Source organism: Chelon labrosus (assembly GCF_963514085.1).
Source record: "Chelon labrosus genome assembly, chromosome: 10".
NCBI lineage: Eukaryota > Metazoa > Chordata > Actinopteri > Mugiliformes > Mugilidae > Chelon > Chelon labrosus.
This window is the reverse complement of record NC_140360.1, coordinates 3218557-3224036: the sequence shown is the minus strand read 5'-3', so window position 1 is coordinate 3224036 and position 5480 is coordinate 3218557.

Here is a 5480-nt window from a genome sequence, read left to right as displayed (position 1 = left end):
GAATCCACTTTCACATAACTTTCAACGGTGGCGCGGGTGATACCATCTCCATCTCCAGCCTCAACCACGCTGTAATCAATAACTAAAACCTCGTAATATACAGGCATAAAACGCGTTACAGTGTCGTAATTGATAAATACTGTAAATAATTTCGCTAATGATCGATTTCGCGATATGAATATGTGAATTCTTTTAACATCAAAACGTGTTTTCTTTAGGAAAGCCACTCTGCGCACCCCTAAACTGAACCCCGCTTTGGTACGGTCGAGGCTCGCACTCATTGGTCATTTGGAGTTTTGGAGGACGCTGCGTGCTGGTACCTTGGTAACCGCTTTATCTTCTCGCGGGAACATAAATAAAAGAAAGGAGAATTCAAATGTAATCTCGCGAGACTAAAAGAAGGGAACAAATTACAAACGGGAGAATTCAGAAATTGAAACAGGCCTGGTGCCCCCATTGGTGCAGCCCTCAATCTCACAACTAATAGGCCATCAAGACTTTTATATTTATACAATTTAAATTCACATAATGTCTAGAATAACTGTTAACTGGAAGAAAAGAAAATTATACATGAGAAATTGCGATGGAAAAAAAAATCTGCCATTTATTAGAAGCTTACTTGAATATATGCAAGTCAAATGTTGACCGTGACACAATTATGAAGCTGTATAAACACATGTCATATCTTTCATAGTTTCCACCATGCGTTTCAAACACATGTAGGAAATGAAACTAACTTATTACAAGTTTACAATGCAGACTGAAAACAAATTACCATGTGCGGCATTTTTGAGCCAGCAACCCCAACCCAGAGTTATTCCACGTCGGATGCATTCATGCTCTCTTTCTTGAACAGATGGGGGCCTGTGGAGGGGCTGTAATCTGAGTTTGGCTAATGACAAAACAAGCCAGGGAATGATCTAATGTCCTGGCAACAAACTGCTTTAATTAAGTGACCTCAGCTGTAAGGAGAAGAGTGTTTTTCTCCCCTCTTCCTCCACGTGCGTGCAAAGGAGGACGCAACACTTACCACGCCGATTTCCATGAGCACAATCGTTGTTTTCTTCTTCTCGGAAACCCGAGCGTTTGGCCTATTCCTCCGCTTGTCCTCCTGAGTTAAAGAGGACAGGCACAAAAAAAAAACCCCAAAAGAAAACGTCTGGATGAGCGTCGATAAGAGCGAGGGTGATGCAATGAGTTTACTTGCCATGCATTAAAGAGCAGCCAAGAGCTGTGTGTGAGGCGATGCTAGCACAAACACACTTCAACTGCGGGCATTTGGTGCTGAATGCTTAGTTTCCATTCCAAAAGAAACAGGGAAAACTTACAACCTGGAACTTGCAACCCTCTTTTCTGCCATGCCATCTAACCACTTGTCTTGGGAAAACAAGAATATGTAATGAAAAGAAACAGAAGAGTCACAGTTCTTCCTGATAAAAGGGAGCTTTCATTGCTGTTGTCACCTTAGTGCTTGGTTTTGGAGTTTCAGGCTCTGGGATCTTTTGGATTATTAATGACACCATGTTAAAAGAAAATGCAATGAATTATTAAATTTTCACACATATGTACCTTTTGCACATTTGTCATATTCTTATAAGTATTGGTGAGTCTGGCACACAGACATTTCATCCTAGTCTTCAGTTCTAATACACGGCGGGGTGCTGGGGTTTAAATAGGAACATCTGTGGGTGTTTGACGACCAGACACTCACACAGTAAATGGCACTCTTAACAACCTATTACTGGCCAGAGGCTCCGGTCTCAAGCTGTGAACGGGGGTGTAACTTATTTCTGAACAGAGGTGGTGGACTGAGATATAATTGGCCATCAAGTACCGATAGAGCGCCATTCACTGGAGGAGGTAAACGGGATCATAACAGCTTCATCCAACGACAGATTTATGCCAAAAGACACTAGTCCTGCAAGTTTCTGATGGGCAACACCTACGGATGTCCCCATTCAAACCCCCAACGCCCCATCAGTCATTTAGAACTGAAGACTTGGATGAAACTTCTTCAAGAAACTCTACCACTCCAGCTGCCCCTTGTTCCGGCTTGTTTTCATGATATACCATGATCCGGATGACTGACGTCCCTCACATCCTGCACCAGCAGAAATTTGGAAATGCTGTGACACGCCATGTCAAACAATCAACACCGTCATGCAAGCTGCTGAACTACAGGGGTCATTTGCCCTACTAAACTCTGGCTTAATAAGCCTTTTGAATCTATAGCGCGAACCATATCCCAAACCAGTCCTTCTTCAAAAATACAAAAAACATGTGGTGGCTTGTTGTGGACGAATACAATCCAGAAAGGCCTGTTTATGTTTATGATACAGCCATGTTTTTGAGTTAAAATGTACCAGAGACACACAGACGTGCAGCACCGAAGGCATGTGTTAGAAAAACCCTGAGTTTCTGCAGTATTTGAGACACATACAGCTTTTTCTTCTTTTTGCCATAACCCTCTACACTTACGCCTATTGATTTTGACTGAAGCCCAGACAAGAGAGATGAATTCAATCCATTTCCTGTATTGGTGTGCGCCAATGACCAGTGACCAATGCAAACATGCACACTAGGCCAGTAGAAATACTGGTGCCTTGTAATGGTGTTTGGAAAGGTACACCCTCAAAAAGGATGCTAACTACATTGCTTTTATGTAGTTTCTAAGGATAATGTGACAGTACCTTTATGTTGCACGAAAGTCCACCTCATACCCCTGCACCTATCACCTCCAGGCCTTTAAATGATGGTAGCTGCACTTTGCCCACCCAGAACAGGTGAAAACTTCACACATTACTCAAGGATATTACTCTATACACTCATAAATACGGTTGATGTGAAAATAACTCAACATTTCTCATGTTTGGTAAAAGAAGTGTTCAGAAGCAGAGTCTAGAGTCTCGTTTTTAAATGTCTGGAAACACACCACCTGTATATATAACACAAAGAGGTGACACAAATAAATATAAAGAAGATAAAGCGATCTTTGATGTTATGCATGTAAGAACATCGTCTATGTTGTTGGCGAAACCTTCATCTTTGTGAAGTAGCAACGGAAGACGAAGGGTGCTGAGGCAGAGAGCTTGAAATGAGACACGCCAGAGAATTTTTTTGACTCTGTACTTGTCACAAACAATAGCTTTGGTGTCTCTGACTGTGCGACTTGTGTCTTTATTTAGTAAGTCTGGAGCAGGGGGTGTACACTTCCTTCTAACTCCAGCGCTGTGAGACTTGGCAGCTCTTCATATTGCTGGTTATATAAATGCCTTATCTGTTATATCTGCTACCAGAGCCCTTGGCATCAACATGCGTCCCATACACACCCATGTCATAACAAGTCAAACTCTCGGCATGCAAGTACTGTTCAAGGGAAACCGGTCAAAGCGCCCTACTTATCGATTCATGTTCATTTTCTTGGGCATTTGCCAGGAAGCTCATAGTTCCATTTGTAAACAATGCCATTCTTCCGTGACACGTTCTCTCACAGAGTCAAAGTAAAATATTTTCCACAGCTTGACTTCCAATGAGGAGACCGTTTTAAACACCAGCCCATCTGCTATTTGCCTGTCCCGGTGCATTGTCCTTTCAGTGACTTCCAGTCAGAGAGAAGGAAGCTCAGGAAGACTTCGACTTTGACCCTCCAAGGAATGGCTAGACTTCAGACAGGAGGAAATCATTCAGGGGCTCATGGAAGACATAATGTCATTAGCTGAGAAGGGACTGGTCATAAGGGGTGTGACATACAGTAAAGTAGGGTTAAAATCCTGCTTATTTACTGTCAATGCACAGGTTATGTAATATGCTTCAGTGGCATTCATTTCCTCCAATGAGGACTCATTGGAGGAAATGAAATTATAGAAGCTTCTTCTATAATTATCCCTTTCATGCCGTGAGATTGTAGATAAACACTGAACTGAATAAAAAACAATGATATATTGTCCTTTCATAAAACAGTCTAGTTGGTGTCTTGCTTTTGTTCAGAGTGCTAACTACCTGAATAGAAAGATGACCCACCTCCAGAACTTATTGAGAAAACTGTGAGTAGTTGCAGGGTGTACTGCTACCTAAACAGCCCAGAAGCATAAGCTTCCATTCAGACTTTGCGTTAACATCCTTCCTGGACAATCCGGTAGCAACTGGTGTTCACACCTTAAAGCATCAAAATGCTTCTCCACATGCAGTTAGCACTTAGAGATCAGGGCCCATATTCCTAAAGATTCTGAGAATCCTCTCAGAGAGCTCCTAACTTAGCCTAAACATTCCTAGCTAGGAGTCTTAGCTTAGGAGTGATTCCAGAAAATTCTTAGAGAACTCTGAACAAGGAATGGACAGAAACTCTTATCATAGTGAGGAGGTGTGGTTGACCCGTTGCTAGGTATGAGTCATCATTTCAGAAGGTGTGATTGGTTGAGCCTAATACAGTTTTGGTGATAATTGGCCTAGAATAGACCGTCAATTAATAGACTTAATAACAGAATCTAATCTCTATGAAGACTGTGTAATTATAAATAATACTTTACATAAAAATAAATACATAGTAAAATGATTAAAAATGATCCTATAAAATGTGTTCAAACTCAGGCCACTACCACAGTATTCACATGCTGATAGTTCTATTTATTTGCTTCCATTCATTTACCACGCTGGTCATTTTTGCCCTTCATCCATTTGGTATTAACGAGGGTAAAATGCCTCAGCTTTCATCAGTTTCTGTGATTGCTAACCGGCCGATAAGAAGCAGTGTTGGTTGGCGTTCAAATCTTCCACAAACCGAACAGAAATGAAGTAGGAAACCCAACTGGACAGAGGAACAGTGTTTGCTTCTGACTGAACTGGTCAATGAGAATAAAAGTGTTTAGAGACGTAGATTTGGTCCCAAGTCATCACTTCTGCATTGTTGCATTTTTGCATTTTTCCTGTTGCTAAATACCTCAGTGTTGTGATGACTTTCATTTCATGATATTGCGATTGTAACAAGCTTGATTGTCATCCAGTGTTTGGAGAATATCTCTCCTGCCTCTTCTTTCAGCCATTTTCTCCTCTGCTTAAGAAACTCCTAAGCCTCCTAAAAGTCCTCCTCCCTGCTCTTAGCAGATCTCACCTTAGGAGCACTCTTAAGAGCTAAGATTCTTTAGGAATACCTTTTATCTTTACTAGGAGCTACTCTTAACTTTGAGAGGAAATTCTTAGAAAACATCATGATTCTATGAATTTTCTTAGAATTTGGCCACTAGGAGCAAATCTTTGTGCTAAGAATCTTTAGGAATACGGGCCCAGATCTTATAGACGGTTTAGGCGCCATAGCTAGCCCAGGCTTCATGCAGACCATAGTTTGATGTGCACCTCCCCAGAAATGTAACCACACATCACGGCTACGCAAGATCGCAAGAGCTGTGATTGGTCCACTTGGCAGTTGGCCACTCAGCATGTTTTGCTTTAGTATTTCCGGCTGCTTCTCCAGCTCCGCAATTTCC